This window comes from Phocoena phocoena, chromosome 1, assembly GCF_963924675.1.
Source record: "Phocoena phocoena chromosome 1, mPhoPho1.1, whole genome shotgun sequence".
Lineage (NCBI taxonomy): Eukaryota > Metazoa > Chordata > Mammalia > Artiodactyla > Phocoenidae > Phocoena > Phocoena phocoena.
In genome coordinates, this window is record NC_089219.1 from 113660185 (window position 1) to 113678886 (window position 18702).

The window sequence follows — 18702 nt, forward strand, 5'->3', positions numbered from 1 at the left end:
GGCCTCTCTTCCCCACGGCTTCCCCACAAAGGCCTTGGCTACACCATGGGATGTGGGGGACCAGGGGCCACCGAAGGAAGAGGAGAGGCTATTCTCCAAGACGCCCCGACTCCCAGCCTCTGCATTCCCAGAAAGGGGCCCTGGGCTGGGGGCGCAGTGCCTTGGGTTCAGGCCCAGCTTGGACCTGGATCTGCTGAGTGAGGAGGGCAATCCTCCCAATCCCTGTGGGCCTCAGTTTCCCCCACCGTATTATCCCTGGCGTCCTTCCCAGCCCTGATGTCCCCCTCCCGGCTTCTGCCCACTCAGCTACCCCCACAGCCACACCCTACCTTCCACCGCCAGTTCCCAGCCCTCGGCAGGCCCTCTCTGGGCCTGAGACCCAGCCAGACCTCCCCTCAGCGGGTAGCAGCACTGCTCACTCAGGCACAGCCTCCCAACCCCTAAGGCCCTTCAGTTCCCCTCAGGTTAGAGGAGCGGCTTGCCAGAAGGGAGGAGTAAGGAGATCCTAAGCCATGGCTGCCTGCCATGGAGTCAGACAGCCCAGGGCCCTGCCATTTGCAAACTGTGTAACCTGGACCTGTCAGTCTGTCTGGGCCTCATCTGTGAAAGGCCTCACAGGGTTATCGCCGGGAATAGTGAGACAGTGGAAGACACTCCATGTGGGACCTGGCACAAAGTGGATACTCAATCGAAATTCTTTTTTTTCCTGCCTCCCTTTCAAAGCTTTCTGCAGTCTGCCTGAGTTTCTGGGTGACTGAGATGTTCTTTCACAGTCCACCCCCATCTTTTTTGCCTGGCTCTCTCAGCAGCCCCTCTATATTCCTCATTTCCTCTACAGTTCATTTCACAGGACTGGTCATTTTCCTTTTGGTAAGTTCTTCCCAAAGTCTAACCTTCTATTGCAGGTTGCTCCTCCCCAGGCCTGGCCTCTTTGCAGGCTGCCCTGCACCTGGGGCCCTGAGGGAAGGGGGTAGGGATGGGCTCTATGGTAACCCTGAGAAGAGAATGCCCTCTTCCCTCATCTGCATACAGACGGTCTCATTTGCATACAGACAGACCTCATCTGCATATGCTCAGTGGGACTCTGAGAGCAGATTCTTAAGTGTCTGCCTGGACCCTCCCAGCCCAGTCCTGGCATCCCTGTCGAGGGAGGGGTCCCTCCCCACCCCTTCTGCCCCTGTCTGGGTCTGGGCCTTTCTGTTTCCAAAAGGCAGCCCACCCTCTGTGGCTCCTCTCCTACCTGCTGTCACTAGTGTCCGGCTTTCTTTTCCTGTGCTCACGTAAGTCCTTCCTCCCACCTCCTCGTGCCGCCCCAGCTCCTTCACCAGGAGCCTCCCTTCCAAGCCAGGAGCCCAGGCCACTGATGGAGGCAGAGGGCTGCTTTTCCCTGCCCAGGCCCCCCAAAACCCAGAGGGTAAGGAAGCCATAGAAGGTTGAGGCTTAGGCTCCAGGGTCCAAACAAAAGCAGGGGGAGGGGAGGGGAGGGCAGACCTGGGCAACTTCCTTCTTGCTGATCCCAGGCCAGACCCTGTCTCCATTCACCCCTCCTCCTCTGGGGGCTGACCGCAGGGCTGCAATGGGTCCTTGCAAGGCTGCGCAGTTGGAAGGATCCTGAAAGGAGGTCTGGGAACTTCAGAAGCACTTGCCTGACCTGGTGAGCCCAGGCTTCACCCCTTAAATATGCCAGATTGTGATACAAATGGAACCGCCTTTTCTTGGGTGCATCCTTGGCCTCAACCAGCCCTCCTAGACCCTGTCCTTGTGGGGGGTCCTGGGGCTCTTTGGAATGTAGGTTAGGGGAGCTTGGAATTCTCCTCATGGGCCTCCACCATGCTGAGGACCCAGGACACAGCCCTTCCCCTCTCTGGCCTCAGTTTCCTCTGTAAAATGAGGAGCTGGGCTAGAACAGGTGGCTCTTAACGCATTCCTTCTTCCTGGAAATCATGCCCAGGTGCCTAGCCAGCATTCTGTGTGCAATTTCAGCAGATGCAAGGATCCCCCTGTGGTTCATCTTGACCTGAGGCTAGGAGCCCTGGCCTAGAGGAGCTAAAAATGCTGTGGTCAGTGTTTAAATGGAAGGGGAGGGGTGTGTAGACATACGTGCTTGGATGTGCAGAGTATCTCAGGGAGGACATAGGCACCAGTGGTTGCCTCTTGGGAGAGGAGGTGGGTGGCTGGGAACAGGGGAGGGTTAAGAGGCATACTTTCCCTCTTGTGCTGTTGGAATTGAACCATGTGTATTATCTTAAGCCTTTTTATTTAGAAAAATCCCAGGATTCCAGCTATAGTTCCACAGAGGGATTGTTGTTAGATGGGAGGAAGGACTTTTTTTTTTTTTTTTTTTTTTTTTGGGAGGAAGGACTTTTTAGGGAGTGGTAGAAGGCTTAAAAGGAGCTGGCACTCTGGACTCTGCTAACACTTTCCAGCAGGAAATCTCTAGAGATTGGAGGGGGGGCGCTATCTTTTGGGGGAGCATGTTTTATGCAGGTGTGTTATGGGGCAAATGAGACCAAGAGCACAGTTCCTTCTTGCTGTGGTTCCCCTGCTCCCTCAGGTTCCCTCCCAGGTATTGTTGGGAAGTCCTACCTGCTGTCTAACCTGAATCCCTCTTGTTAAGCATATTCTTCCCCTTCTGCCTCTACTGAGGGTGGACAGAGAGGAAGCAGGAGTGGGTGGCCCTGTGAAGCAGGGATGCTCTTTATCTCTGATCTGTTCAAACCCTGGAGGACATTTCTAAGGATGTGTCCCTTGGTGGCTGAGACAGAGGGCCATCCAGTGACCTCCCACACAGGCACTCTGGGGGAGCAACCCCACCCTCTCCCATCCTCTTGGTCCTTGGGGTGGTACCTAGGGGACTCCTTGGCTGGGAGCGTCAGCCCACTGCTCTGAGCTGGGACTGACCAGATCATGGATGGTGTTCCCAGGGGCCTTGGGATGGCTCAGAGAGGTGGGAGGAGCCAAGGAGATCTTTCCTCCCCAACCCATCCCCCACAGGTGGGAGTTCTGTCTTAGTGAGGCTTCCCCCTTTTGTTGCAATGGTGGCTTTTATAGCATTGGTCTCTTAGAGGGAGCCTGGTACTGCCCTCCTCTCATTCAGCCCCTCCCCTGCCCAGGTACATCCACTACCACTAGTACTGTTGGTCAGTATTCAAGAGTCTTTATTAGACAGGAGATGGGACTTCCATCTCAGAGGAATCTCAGCTCAGACAACACAGGAGAAACCAGGACAGGTGGGATGGACAGCTTGTAGACCCGGGAGCAATGGTGAAGCAAAGTGTTATCCCAGGTGGCTCCAGATACAGTGGGCTGCCCAGGCTGGAGACTAGGGCCTCCCCACTTCTCTCTGGCTCAAAGGCTTCTTGAAAGAGCTCTTCAGCTTGCTAGAGTTTAGCCTTATCTTTCAGTCAATCAGGACGGCTTCTCAGAGGGAACCCAAGCCAGCTGGGTGAAGTAGGTTCTTCTTTTTGGTCTGAAAAGAAAAAAAATGTCAAGATTGAAAAAGGTTCTCTTTGGATGGAGACCTTAGCAGGAGGCAGAGGGCAAGTGTCCAGTGACTAGGAAATGCAAGAGACCAGGGAGGGCTCCATGTAAAAGGGGGCCACCATGACAATGGATGAGTCTAGGAGCGTCGTCTAGGTGCTCTACGCAGGGCCATGGCAGGGGTTGTGTGTGTGGAGGGGGAGGCAGAGAGGGCATGCCCAGGGCAGGAGCTCAGATCCCAAACAGGTGAGAGGCTAGGCGGTGGCCCAGGGCACTTGCTTCAGGAAGACAGAAAGCATACTTCCTTGGCTCGGGACAAACCTGGGAAGATTTTGTTGACTTCTACAGCTCCCGTGGCCTCTTCCCCAGTCCTGTCTTTAACCTGCAAGGACTGTTTCTGCATTCCTCAGACTTCACTCCTGCACCTGAGAAGGAGCGCCCCTTCCTCCCCTGAGAACATGCAGAGAAGGCCCCCCCCCCGCCAATCTGGCCGTCTCTCCTCTCAGTCCCTCCGATTGTGTTTGGAACACGTTCTGCAGGAAGTCAGCACAGGGGAGGGAGACAGCATATGCTGTGGGAGCCACCAAGTCCCATTTGAAGCCCAGCCCAACTTACTAGTCCTGTGACTTGGGGCTCTGATTATGCCTTTGTAAAGCGGGGACAGTAGCACCAGTTTTCAGGACCGTTGGAAGATTAACTGAGACAATGGCTAGGAAAGGGCTTACACAAGCAAGTGGGTGCCAGATCAAGGTCAGTCCCTTCCTTCCTGGGGTGGAGGGAAGCTGTGCCTAGGAAAGAATAAAATCAATAGGGGCTACACAGAAATCAGGTGTCAGAAGCACAGCTGTGGGCACAGCATTCCTTTCCTGCCCCACCCGGAGTTGGGAGCCCCGAAAGTTCTCCTCACCCGACTTCTCCAACAGCTTTAAAATCTGAGAAGATGGGCTTCCCTCGTGGCGCAGGGGTTGAGAGTCCGCCTGCGAATGCAGGGGACACGGGTTCGTGCCCCGGTCTGGGAAGATCCCACATGCCACGGAGCGGCTGGGCCCGTGAGCCATGGCCGCTGAGCCTGCGCGTCCGGAGGCTGTGCTCCGCGGCGGGGGAGGCCGCGACAGTGAGAGGCCCGCGTACTGCAAAAAAAAAAAAAAAAAAAAATCTGAGAAGAGAATTTCAGAAAGAAATTCTTTCTGAAATTCTAGGCCACACCGCTGCGCTGCCCATCTCTGCTCAGATCAGTGTCACCTTCCTCCTACCTAGACTCTCAGACTTTCCAGACTTGCCTCCTTCCTCCCTGTCCCACCTCCTCCTTCCCTTCCCTGCCCCCAACCCCACCTTTGCCAGTCCCTAACCTTGACCTTGACCATACTATGGAGGGGTGGGGATGGGAGGTCTGCCTCACCCATCAAACTGGAAGCTCCCCAAAGGTAGGGACTCAGTCTCCCTCAAACCTGGGCTCCTTGAGGCCTGTGTCCCTGACGCCCTCTGGCCCTATTCCCAGCCTGGGCTGGCTCCCAGAGGCCCCGAGGTGAGCCAGCTGCCCCTCAGTGCCCGCTAAGTCTGTTAGCATCACCCTCCACAGCTCTCTTTCCCCTCCTTGCTCCAGATCCTCAGCCTGTCTGGGAACCCTGCTAGCCCCAGGCTGGCTGGATTTGGGGGAACAGCAGAGGAAACTGGTGTCTGTCAGGGCCTGGGAAGGGGTGGTAGATGAAGCCCAGCGCAGGGCCCTCCTCTGGGTGGGGGAGGAGGAGTCCAGATGGAACAGTCTCCGCCTGTTACACCCTCCCAGCTCCAGACAGAGGGAGCATCTCCTAGCAACCGTACAGTAGCAGGGGGCTGGGAAGAGGGTGGGGGCTGGGAAAGCGGGGCGGTGAACAGTGATATCGTAAATTATCCCTAGCCCCTCCCTACCAGCCCACCCTTCCTCAGTTGAGAATGGCCTCCTTTCTCTCTCCACCTGCTCCTCATTCAGGATTCCCTTGCAAAGCTGGCCCCTGCTCAGTGCCCCTTATAGGTGCCCCTCTAGCTCAAGGTGACCATTCTCAGCCTTCTGCTTGAGCTACAGAAGGAGGGAATTCTTACCCTCCCAGGATCTCTCAGGGACCCTGCTGGAACGTCCCCAGTGGCTGGAGGGAGAGACTGCCTTCCACCCCCACTGCACCCGAGCTAGAAGACTATCACTACTTGCCAATGGTCTCTGGCTCCTGCCTCTCTCTTTGGGTGGGGATGGGGGCAAGGAAGGGAAATTTCAAAGCATTTGTGACACTGACTCCACTTCTCTAAACAAAAGCTTTTAGACTTGGGGCCTCCAAGTCTTTAAGGGGCACTTGGGCCCCTCATCAATCTGGCCAAGTCTCAGTTTCCCTATCCCAACAGCTGGAGTCCGGGAAGCTCAATAAAGTGACTAAAGCTGGGTGGCAGTTCTTCCTTACCTCTCCAATTAGCCATGTCAAGCCAAGGGTCAAAGAACTGGTACTTCAGCAGTACAGATCTTGGTTAGACACTGGAAAGGACTTCCCAAGACAGCAGTAAGCAAGATCATGGAATTTCCTGGTTGGAGAGAGGAAAAGTCCGTCAAAGAAACAGGAAACTGAGTGGGAACCCCTTAAACTTTGTCTCATTAATGCTTTCTTAGCCATGTTAAATAACACATAGACAGTATTTAGCAGAGCCTGACATATAGTAAGCCTTGGTTTTGGCTATTTTTAAAAATCATATATTAATATGATTTTTTATTGGGTGGATATCAAGAGGAGAGATAAATCCCCTGGAGACCTATCTCCCATCCTCCAGGAACCCCATGGGAAAATCCAGATATGAGATAGTGCCCCAAGTACAAGATGGCAGCCAATTGCCATGGTAACAGCAGAAGAAGGAGTCTGGTTGGTTGCGGGGGCAGTGCCGGGAAGCCAGCTGGTGCCAGATGGACAAACCCAGCAGAAGGTAGCCCCAGCTGGGTGAAGCTCATGACCCTGTGCCCAGGGCTCTCCCTCCATATGCCAGCCTCAGCCTGTCCCTTCCCTCCAGGCCTAAAGGCTCCATTGCTATCTGTGGGGATTCCTCCTCGAGACTCTTGCTTGTACAACAAGGGATGACTGCTCAGAGACAAAAGACCCTCCTGCTCAAAGTCTCCCTGGCCCACCAGCCGAGAGGTCTAAACTGGTCTGAATTTAGCTCACTCCTGACAGTGCTGAGGAACCTTAAAATCAGGGACTTGGGAGGGCCCTAAGTGGCAAGGCTTGGAGGTACCATTTTGTACTCGTTCCGTGGAGGGTCGCAATGTCTGGCTAAGGTTCCCTCTGGAGAGCATTGAGACGAGGGAGCAGAGTGGGTTAGGACAATAAAGGGAAATCGAGCTTCACTCCACCCCTCCTCTCTTCCCGGAATGGCTGGACAGTATTCACACAGAGCCAGTGGGAAGTTCTTCCTGAGAAGGATGAAAGAAGCCATGGTCGTGGAGTCCCTTTCACCACATAGCTGTTAAAAACAAGTGCCTCCCAAACCTGTCTCAGCAAGCTGCTCACCTGCTCGAGACCAGGGAGCTCCAGCCAGTCCGCAGAGCCCAGCCACGCTTCCCAGACAGGGCTCCATCACGTTCTGCACCCAGAGTCCCTTCACTCTCCTCCCCAGCAACCCACTCCCTCATTTCCAAACTCTGGAAGCCTTCCTGGATTGTCCCCATCTGCCTATCGTGGCCCCTCGAACTCTGTGTCCCTCAGCATTTAGAATGGGCACTGGACATCTGCACACAGCCTTGAAAACGCTTTCATCCACACCGACCTATTTGATCCTCAGGGTAACCACGGAAGGAAGTTAGGATCCAAAGACGTTAAGTGACTTGCCTAAGGCCACCCAGCTAGTGAGGGAGGGAAGACAGAATTTGTATCGTGACCAGCCTGTCCTATTCCAGAGTCGAAAACCAAAACCTCCTTCTTCTGTTGTTCTTCCTATGGCCAGAGGCCCTCTTATCAAATCTGTGAGCAACCTGTCAGCTGAGGTGTGTCCACTGTCATTCTACCGCTTCCAGTGCCCCAAATCCAAACTTTTATGAGCAGGGATGGTGTACCCAACGGAGGGTCGGAGGTAGGGGAGAAGGTCTACCCACACTGCCAATTAGCATAAGTGACACTGAGGCCAGGCAAGGAGAGAAACCTCCCCTGGGTGTGGAGACCGAGGGGACCTTGGACTCCTTTTTGGGCTCTGGTCAGTCTTGATCCCAACATAGCCCTCCCTGGACGGGGAGCTCCGTGCAGAGCTGGAGGGGACTCTTATGCTGGAAGAAGAGAGAGGCTCCGGGCGGGGCCAGCCGCAGAGGTACTATGGGAGGGCACGTACAGTTGGGGAAGGGAGGCTAGACAGGCCTGGCAGGATCGGAGATACACCTGGAAAGACATGGGGAGGGAGCAGGGGCAGAGCCTTGGTGCTGGAGAGGAGCCTGTCCTGGGACCGGCTCTACCATGGATGGCCTCACTGTGAGACCTGGCCAAATCTCAGCTTCTGTTTCCTGCCAGGACCTGGCTAAAGCTTGAGGCCACCCCTCACCCTCCCCTCCTCCAACCCCATTCCAGCCCACTCCCAGTGGGCCCCGGGAGCTAAGCCCCCGCACCTGACACGGCCACTTCCACGGCTACTCACAGAGAGGTCTTTGTGCAGAGGCTGCGCCTGGGGGAGGGGCGGTAGGCGGCACACCCACTTACATTCCACCCTAGTGGCCGGCAGTGGCATCGTCATCTCCTCAGCTGTCTCTCCAGCCTCTCACCCCTTCTCTAGGAAGAATCTCCTCGGAGCCTTGGCCCACCCCTGGACCCTCCCTTACCCCTTCTCCCACTCCCTCCTCCAGGAAGTTTCCAGGACTGAACTTCTCTGTTCTTCACTCCAGTCCCCAGAGGTCCATCTCCTGTCCTGACCTCAGGGCACTCACTTGTGCTGGGGACCAACCTTGGCTTCTCCACGTCTCTTCCCAGGGAGCTCCCCTGAGCCTGCCCGACCGTGCAGGTGTGTGTGGCCGAGAGGAGTGAGGGTGATTCTAGAGGGGGAGAGGCAGAGACCCTTCTTCGGGTGGCTCCCACTCCTTTCACATTCCTCTCTTTGTTCAGAACCAGCCAAGAGCCAGTTAAGTATCTGGTTGGTGCTGGGCTCAGTGGGCAGCTAGATTCGGGTTTCCCCCTTCATCCTGGAGGTGGTTCTGTGCTGTCCCTGAGCCATACTCTGCACTCAGCACCTCTGAGGCTGTCAGCTAACTGCCCAGTACCCCTATCAAATCCAGTCTCCCTGGAGAAGCACATAAGGCTCCTAATAACTGAACTTCTGCCTCCATTTCCCATCTCCTCCCAGTCAGACTCCCTCTGAGGGACGCTCTAGTCGCCTGACATCACATGCTCTTCCCTACCTCCTTGCCTTCACATACGCTGTCCACTCCCCACCACGCACTTCGTCAGACGCCTTAGACGGTTAGCCCCTGCTTAACTTTGATCACTTTTATTCCCTTTATTTTATCACTTATCTTTTGGCCCCCTCCAGGAAGCCTTCCTTAACTCACCTAAGGTGTCCCAGGGCTCCGGCCCCCATGCTGCCACAGCACCTTGTATAAGTCTTCAGGACAGCAGCCTTTACACTGTCTTGTAATTATTCGTGTCTGCCTCCCCCACCAGGCTGCTAGGCCCTCAAAGCAGCTTCCACCTTCCTCTTCGACATAGCATCTGGCACACAGTAGGCACCCAATAAATGCCTGTTCAGTGAATGAGCTGACATGGAGATATGGGTAAGGGAAAGGAAGGTATGGATGTGAGAAGCGCTACCGAGGACGAAGTGATGGGTTCTGATGTGACTGATCTGGATGAAGGGGAAAGGAAGGAGGCAAATCCAGGATAATGCTGGGGATTTGCACCTGAGGACCTAGAAGTGTAATGATGCTATTGATAGAGGTGGGGAAGCAGGAATGTAGCACAAGACTTAAAGCACAATGCTGAGTGAGGAAGCATCTGAATGCCCTCCCTGTGTTTGGGGAATGGCCATCTCATGAGTTTTGGAAGGAGGTTGTACTTATAAGCCACTACAGAAGCCAAAAGCACAGGTACTTTCCCTGGTTTCCTTGCAGCTAGGGCCTGGTCATGCGGTCCAGGCTTAGCCAATCAGATGCACCACTCCAGTCTGATCTGGGAGCTAATGACAGGACCACAGTAGTTAGGGTGCAAATCTGGAGTTTAGAGAAATGAGTGAGCGTTTATAATTCCAAATGATGGTTGAAATGATAAAAGTGAAAGAGCATGAGTGGAAAGGAAAAAAAAAAAAAAAGAGCTGATAGCAGAACTTTGGGAAACAATTCTGACTGGAGAACTGATCTACTCAGAGGACTGAATGACTAGAACCCAGAATGAATAATCAGGGATATAACAGAAGAACCAAAGGCCAAAGGAGATCAAGGCCAAAGACATCAGTATGAAATGGATATCAGTAGGAAATGTTCCACAGAGGTCACCAGGCTTGAGCAAGGGCCATTTGGTCCGGTTGAAGAGTCTGTGTGAGAGGCTGGAGAGGGCACAGGTTTCACCAGTTATGAAAGTGGAAGCCAGACTGATGGGCTGAGGAGAGAAGACTTGGAACTTCACCTCAAGTACATAGAGAGGAGCCCTTCACAGACCCCAGAGAAACCCTCAAACTGACAGATAATCCTGCCTGCCCACACCTTACCCTCTCCCCCTCCTTTTCCTGCTGATACTCCCAGTTCTGATTCTTCCTGTATTTTTTTTTTTACGCTTTTCACAGTCCTCCAATTTCTCTAACCACTGGCACCCATGAGGGGTCTGGAACTAAACTCAACACAGAGGCCTCTCTACCACCTCTGATCGTATGTGAGGTTCATGTCTCTTCTGGGGCTGCCATCCCTCATCTCTCCCTCCTTCCTTCTCTCCCCATCCTCTTCTCACAATTCCACTAGTAGGAAGATTCAACAATGTTCCTGGTCAGCCAGAAGGTCCTTCTTATGGTCTCACCTCCCTCCCTGTCCACCAACCAAGGCTGGCTCTCAGCCCACACCTGTCAGAGGCGGCCATTTTATAGGCGCCAGCTACCTAAGATGGTGGCCTCCCTCTCTCCCTCTGCTTCCGTTCCCACAGCTTGCCTCCTACCCTTGCCCCTTTCTTTCTGAAGCCTGAGCCCAACAAGGTGGGGGGCCAGGCTAGGGAGCCAAGGCCGGAGGAAGCAGGACAAAAAAGGACAGAAAAGCCGGCCCCTTGGCATCTCTCCTTGGCATTTGAGTCTAGCATAGGGAGGGAGGGCAGAAGGGAAGAAAGAAAGTAGTGTGAGTTTTTATTTCTGTCTTCTTCCTGCCACCTCCCCCTCCAACACATACACTTTGATGAAAACAAAATCTCTCCCCTTTTCTCTCTTCTCCAACCCCCCTCCCCATTTTTCCTGGCTCCTACCAAGAGCCTCCTGGAATGCAAATGAGTTGTATTATGCAAATGTATGCAAATCAGGCTTAACAAGCGGAAGGAGGGGGCAGAATGCCTAATGAGTAATGGCGGAGGGTACAGATGGAGGGTGGCAGGAATGACCCCATCTTCTCTGTTCCCACAGCCTGGGGGCTTGCTGGGGGTAGTGAGGTGTCCTTCACTTCTGGGAAAGAGTAGGGGAAGGCACCGTTGCTTCAGCTGAGAAGGCCTAGGATGGCCTTGGCTATAGGTGAGGGACAGGAGAGCTTGGGGGGAGACAGGGTTAAGTACAAGGGACTCACTTACACAACCTTGCCCAGAGACTCTGGAGGTACCAGCCTCCCTGCCTGTATGGTCTGCTGATGGCTGAACCTTCAGCTGAAAAGGGTGATGCTTATGCATGCCATGGCTTGTGCATCAGAAAGGAGGATTCCCAAGGGAAGATTCCCAACCAGACCCAGGTTCTTCCTGGGTGGGGGGTGGTGTGTGTGTGTGCAAGCTGTCTCTCTTTGTGCTTTGGAAGGTGGGGGTTGGGGTGGTTGCCATGGCAACATACCATGGAACACCCACCTCCCCAACATCCAGCCCCAGAGGACCTAGAGAGTTGGGAGGGATAATGGATTGACACCCCCTGATGCCCCCACCACCTGGCACTGCCAGCCGGAGATGGCGGCATCAAATCCTAGAAAGAATGGTCCCTTTGTTTCCAGGCTTACGGTGTTGGGGGAGCAGGACTGGGCACACAGAAGGGCCTTTCCCAGGCCCCATTCCAGTTTGCATGACTCTTGCCGGCCTCTGGAGACTCCTTGTGGCCATCCACTGGCCTCTTTGCCCTGGCAGGTTGTTGCCCCCTTGCCTTGTCTCCCATGGGCTTACCAGCTACTGCTAGGTATGCCTTCCCCTGTGCTTCTCTCTGAGGCCTCCCTTCCCAGCCTTCTCAGACAGAGAGAGCAGTCAGTTCCATCTCTTCCTGGCTTGTGTGGACACACCTCACATGTCTGGACATGAATCCTGTCTTTTGTATGGGGGCAACCTGTGAACTCTACCTAACTGCAATAGGGCTGCTCCACCCAACTCAGGCAGGGAGACTCCTTAAGGAGGTATCAGACACAATAAGAGGGCCAGGCTGGAAACCGGGAGCCTGGATCTTGGCCTTTCCACTAACCAGCTGAGTGACCTTGGTCATACCTCTTGCACTCTCTTGGGAATCTGTAAAATGAGGGCTATAGAGCTGATGCTATCTAAGGCTCTGCCTGATCCATACACTCTGTACCTTACATGAGCTTTGGTTAAATTCTTCCTGAAATTTAACCCTCAACCTCCCTACTACTGGAGCCCTCTCATTCAGACTCCCCAAAGTGGACAAACCCAGTTTTCTGGAGACGGAATGGCAACTGCCCTCAGTCTTTTCCTCTCCCTGAGACTCAACAGCTGCCTGCGAACAACTCCCCAAAATTAAAAATTCTAGAGTCTTTGATATATAACCGTGCAGACAGGATCCCCTCCTAACCCTCCCGAAGGGGGTCAAGCACAGCCACCGCACTCACCGCCTGGGAGCTGTCCGTGGTGCTGGATACGGCTCTGGTGCCCTTGTGGAGGAAAGAGGGCGGGAGGGTGGTGGAGATCCCACCCACCCACCCACCCCAGACGAGAAGCTAAAGGGAAGAGAAGAAGCAGAAACATTTGGAAACAGCAAGGAAAGGGGCAGATGTATTTCTGAAGACAGTTTCTCCTCCCTGAAGATCTCCAAATAGCCAATACTACTTTGGGGGAGGAAGAGATCAAGAGTCAATGAAACTCTGAAACTCACACTCCTTCATCCCTAATGATTTAAGTGTCCCGGATTAGATCAGTCCTCATCTGGATCCTACTTGGAAATCCACATGGAGATGGAGTCATAGTTTCTGCCCTTGGGGTAGAGCTCAGGCTGAAGTAGTGGACAGGTTACAGACTTCGAAATTCCATCCTAAATTCTAAGACTCCTACGAGGAATCTAGTAATAAAGATGAGGAAGATACACAATCTGCCTGATAGTATTATGGCTCTTAGGAGCTTGTGGGGGGGGGGTAATAGAAAGGTAGGGAAAGTAGGAAAGGGTATGTGTGTGCCTGCTTGCATGTGCACAGGTGTGTGTGTGTGTGTGTTTGCGTGTTTCCCAGGCAGAGAGATGAGCCTATATCAGTGGTTCTTAACCTTAAATGCACATTTAGAAACACCAACGGGCCTTTTAAATGATACTGATGCCTAGGCCTCATTCTCAGGCACTCTGGGATATGCTGGACCCAAATATAAGTATTTTTTAAAAAGTTTCCTAGGTGATTTTAGTGCATAACCAAGTTGAGAATCCCTGGTCTGGAAGAAAGCAAATAAGAAAAATTTCAGGGGTTAAGCCTGAGCAGCTGGAGGAAGGGGCACCGCTAGGCCCCCTGGAGAAGGGAATGAAGAGGGAGGAGAAGGACAAACGTATAACCTCCCCTCTCCTCGGAGTTCCCAATGGCCCCAAGCCTGGCCTGGAGACCGACTCAGGTGTTGGGCCTGTCTCCTCTGTGCTGTGGGAGCTCAAACCATTCCAAGGCAATGAGATGAACTTTCCCCCCACCCCAGTCCCTTGTGCAGAGACAGGGAATGGGTGCAATGACCCTGAGGGTGTGCTGTTCCCCTTCACCCAGAAGGTCCCCAGGGAGGCAGTTGCGGAAGGTAAACAGCAACAATGGTCTCTTTCAGTGTCCAGATTCCAACCCTTCAGTCCAATTAGCAGACACAGCAAACAGCAATTCAGCTGCCTTCAGCCGCTGTCATAACAAACTCAGAGCAGCCTTAATGGGGGGATTAGGGCAAGAGGAGGGGGGGTGTGATTCTGAGCCCTGGGAGAGCCTGGGTGGCAAGGAAGGGTTCCCCTTTTTCTCTTACCTCTCTCCTATCTAAATATGCCCTGGCCCACACTTACCTTCCACAGCCCTGTTCCTCATTCTCCTCAAAGTTCTGAGAATGTTTCTATGGTTTTGTCTACTCTTTCCCTCCCATGATTTTAAAGCATTAACCTAAACTCATTTAACAACTAAGGAAGTTGGTACACCCTGCCTCCGAATGAGACAGTGTTCTAACCACTCAAGATCTCTGAGGTCTCAATAGCAAAGGAAGGAAGATGGAAAGGTCAAAGGTCCCCAGAACATCACTGTGGAAAGGAGGTGAAGAAATAAATATCAGTATTCCAACTCCCAAACCTTGGGAAGTACAGGCCTCAGAAGGACTTCCAGATGTGGAAGAATGCAGAGGGGCCTGTGCTCTCTGGGGAGTTATCACCCTTGGGAATCAAGAGTCAGCAGTTGGGGGACTTCCCTGGTGGCACAGTGGCTAAGACTCCACACTCCCAATGCAGGGGGCCCAGGTTCGATCCCTGGCCAGGGAACCAGATCCCACATGCATGCCGCAACTAACAGTTCTTATGCCACAACTGAGGAGCCCACGTGCAGCAACTAAGACCCGGAACACCCAAATAAATAAATAAATATTAAAAAAAAAAAAAAGAGTCAGTGGTTGGGAAGGTGGGGGGTTGGGAGACAAGAAGACAGAAAACACCCCCTCCCCCTTTTTCTTTTCTGGCTGCACTACGCAGCATGTGGGATCTTAATTCCCAGATCAAGGATTGAATCTGCACCCCCTGCATTGGAAGCACGGAGTCTTAACCACTGGACCACCAGGGAAGTCCCCGAAAACACCCCTTCTTAAAGTCTTTCAGAGATGAAGAAAAGTCTGCATACTGATAGACAGAACTCTCTTTGGTGCATTAATTATACCCACTACCTAACTGGTCCTTTAATTTAATAAACTCTTTTTAGTAACTCCAGAAGCTTAATAGAATAAATTTGGAATTATCATTTACACAGCCATACCTCTTTATCTACATAAGTCAGTTTACCAATCTTAAGTACTCTTACCAAAACATGGTAAGATCCATTAAGGAGAAAAAAATACAACAGTCATTCTGCCATGTGGACTCCAGCCACTTCCCTTAACAGGCTTCCCGGGTCTGTTCCTCCTCTCCCCAGGCTTCAGACACTGCTTCCTCAGGTCCCAAGAGTCCCTCCTCAACTCCAAAGCTGAAAAGGAGGAGGAATTTTCTCAAGTTTAAGTGTTTTGAGATCCTCAGTCGAGGATATGCCAAAAAGCTGTCCTTTGGCTCTCTGAGATCAATCATATGCTTTCAAACAGTCATTCCAAACTGTAGCCTTTAGCTACTCTGCAATCTAAGAATTCCTCTTTACCTGTGGGTATCATAACATATAAGATCTTTTAGATAGAATTCGTCATTTGCCCCATGTAACAACCCTGAGGATATAAATTCTTACCCCCACTGTACACATATCTGATCTAAGGCTGGTTAATAATGGCACCTAAACATAGACCTTGGTTCAGTCACATTTGCTCATTCTCTTTCATTCCCTAGCCTTTCTGGCTGTGTTGATTCCTGTTATTGTAAGGACCTTTCAACAAAATCTTTTTTGATGCCCGGATTGGGAAAATTTTGGCCCCGGGTGAGGGTGTGAGTGAAAATGTAAAACTTGAGACAAATATTTAGAAGAAAATTTCCTTTGAACTCCTGGACTCAGAATTCAACAGGGGAGGGTATTGGGATAAAGGGCTGAGGAGAGAAGTAGGTAAAGAACCTAGCTTAAAATTTGTTTTCCAGTAGGAATAGGTGGATGTAGCAAGATCCGAAGAACAGAACTAAAAATTCTTGGACACAGAAATGTGATGATACAAAAGAGAAATTGGTAAGGCCCTTCTGTGCCCCTTTCAACCCAGCCTCCATGCTTCCCCATTCCATCGGTTCTCCGATTGGGTTTAGCTGGAGGAAATGCTATCTGGTATAAAGGTTGGGGGAGGCAGAAGGCAGGACTCAGTGGTGTCACTGTGACGTCTGCGTTTGGTAAAAACCCCCAGATCCCAGAGTGTCTCTTCCTCTAGTGGATTTATAGCTATATGTAGCCAGGAATCCCTAATCTCACATCTGAGCTTCCTACCCACCATGGATCACGCACATCCAATCTCATACCAGGTCACACATCACTCAGTTTCTCACCCTCATAAGCAGACATACACGGCCCACAAACACTGTCACCCATCATTCTCCTGACAACCCTATCCACACACCCACACACCGTATGTATGCACGAGGCAGACACAAACCCTCACTCCCACATCGCTCCTGCCTCCTATTCCCCCTTTCCACTGAGGTGCTTGTTTCGTAGGATGTAAACTCTCAACCCACCAGTGCCCTCAGGCCCTGGATTCTCCTTTGGAGATCCTGTGGTCAAACACATTACTGGGATACAACAATAATAATATAAAGTCAAATGGTGTGGCTAATAATATAGGTTTGAAGTCTCCTGTGGATGAGCCTCAGTAGATCCCAAATACACATTTGCAGCTAACTACATGAAAAGTTAAAAAAAAAAAAAGTCAGCCCGTGCTCACAACCAGGCCTTGCATCTCACAGTGGGGTTTCCCTCTCCGCTGATGCAGATTCCCTCCCTTCTTAGCTCATTCCCATCTCAGTCTACCTACCTCACCCCCTCTAGTCCTTCCCTCAGGCAAGCATGGTAGAGTAGAGAAGTAGAGAAAGTATTGGATTTGAAACCACTGAGTGACATTAGCGATTCATTTGAATGCGTAGCTCCTGTTTGTAAAATGCGGTTAATAACAGCTACCTCACAGTGTTGGAGGATCAAAGGAAGGCACCTAGGCAGAGTGCTGTGACTGGGAAATACGGTGCGGTGTTAGGGATTAATAGTGCCTGCCCCAAACCCACTCCCTTTCTTCCTAATCCTGTCTCCAGCTGCACACCCCCGCTCCAAAAAACTAGATTTCAAACAGCTGAAAAAAGCAAAAAGGCCGTTAATCTCCCTTTCCTCCAAACCAGGAAGAAGACATAGGCACTCTGGACTCTCTGAAGCTCAATGGTTTTAGTTTGAATTCCCAAATATTTCTCCCACATAATATATAATTGAATCATAATCTTGTAGCTATAAAATCAGCTCCTGGGAGGAAATTTTAAACGTACACAGGCAAAGGCAGTCAGTATGAGGTCATTTGTCCAGTTGTCCTGCCCTGTGTTCTGGAATGCGGGGGTGGGGTGGGGTGGGGGGATGGTGGGGAGTTGTCGGGATGGGGAGAAGTAATAAATGCAGAGGGGCCCACTTCTAGTTTTGCCACAGTTACATTTATTCTACCAAGTGACTAGACCATCCTCCACTCAACTGCACCTAAACACCCTTTTGCTTAAAATATTTAGGTCAGGCCAGATAAATGGATTCTTTTAGGAAAGGCCCTGATTAATCTCTCTAATTCTTTGCTTTCTCTGGGCAGCATAAATACCAAGCGACAAATTCCTTTGTGTTGGAGCTCCTTGAGGCCATTTGCTCTTGGAGATGATTTCCAAGACAGTGAGGATGGGGTGGGGAGGTAGTGTGTCCTGAAAGACCCCAACTCAACCCCTTTAGTCAGTGAAGACAAAGCTGGCATGAGAAGCTTTTCAACACATCAGATTCGGGTCCTGAGTGGGAAGGAGGAAAGAATATGAAAACAAGGAGGCTGAGAAATACTCTGCACTCTGTCGCCCCGGACCCAGGCTGGGCAAAGAGGTTCCCCAGCCACCCTGTCCTCTTTTTGAGCGACCCCGCCCCCACCCCCAGTACTTCCAGCCTACCTCCACTTATCTCCACTTTGCCATTCTCGGCTCCCGATCTAGCTGGATAGACTTACGTGGCTTCAGGGAGCCCATCAAAGCAAAGGCTAGCCTTCTCAGGTGACCTCCCCCAAACTCTCCCGCCCCAGCAATAGCTGTGAATAGCTTGCGGGAAGCTGTTCACCAGCGCCCACGGGAGAGGCCTGGCCCAGGAACCCCCGGCACCGTCCGGAATAACCCTGCAACAAGATTTCAACAGATCTCTCCCTTGGAGCAGCTTCCCCGGCAGTGACCCAATCCGCAGACTGCCAGAAAAGGCCCCATCCCGAGAAGTAACCACAACGCCCTTTCTTGCTACCCCCCGACTCGGCGGGGGAAGGTACTGCCTTGCGCCTGGCTATGGGGCTGCGACTCCTACCTGCGCGGACCGAAGTTGGAGGGTGGAAAGTCGCCCCGACTGTTGCGGTCTTGAGGCCCGAGGGCCGCCGGGTCCTCTTCTCGCCTACCACGGCCCGTGGGTCCTCGCAGCTCTAGCTCCTCGCTTAGGCCTCCCCCGCCCGCCCGTGCCGCCAGCTTTCCCGGGGCCCCTCCGCGCAGTGTATGGGGTTATTTTTACTTTCGGTTATCTAGCTTTATGAAGACTCCACACCACTCATACAGCTAGATAACCAAAGATAACAACCAACCCCGCCTCCTGGCTGCCGTCGCCGCCTCTTCCACGCAGCCTCTCGGCTGCCGCTGCGGACGCCTGTATCGCCGAAGCATCCTGGTCGCCCGCCGATGGGCGCTGGGGAAAGGGTACACTGGTAGAGGTGGGGGACGGGGAGAGAAACAGAGTCCAGGACGGAAAAAGACTCAGAGACACAGGGACACAGACATGACAGAGACCGAAAAAGGCGTGGAAGGGACGCGACGGCCGACGGTGTCGAAGTCCGGGAATCGCCCCCGGATCCCCAAAGCTTGCGACGCCTCGTTTCCCGCTCCCCATTCGAGCCAGAAGCGAGAGAGTTCCGCTGGTCCCTGGGAGGAGGGACTCTCGGGCTTTTCGTGCCACACGGGAAGACTGCAGGGACCGAGACGGAGGCCTCCCAAACCTCACGGGGT

The 18702-nt window shown here is 52.6% G+C and overlaps 1 long non-coding RNA gene across 1 annotated transcript; it reads right to left on the reverse strand.

Moving 5' to 3' along the window:
• Positions 1–3141: 3141 nt before the first annotated feature.
• On the reverse strand, positions 3142–18249 carry LOC136138684 (uncharacterized). Its single transcript, XR_010656787.1, has 4 exons — positions 18017–18249; positions 5910–6027; positions 4206–4268; positions 3142–3469 (listed from the first exon to the last, which is right to left on the reverse strand). It is a non-coding gene; the product is annotated as an uncharacterized lncRNA (long non-coding RNA).
• Positions 18250–18702: the final 453 nt, after the last annotated feature.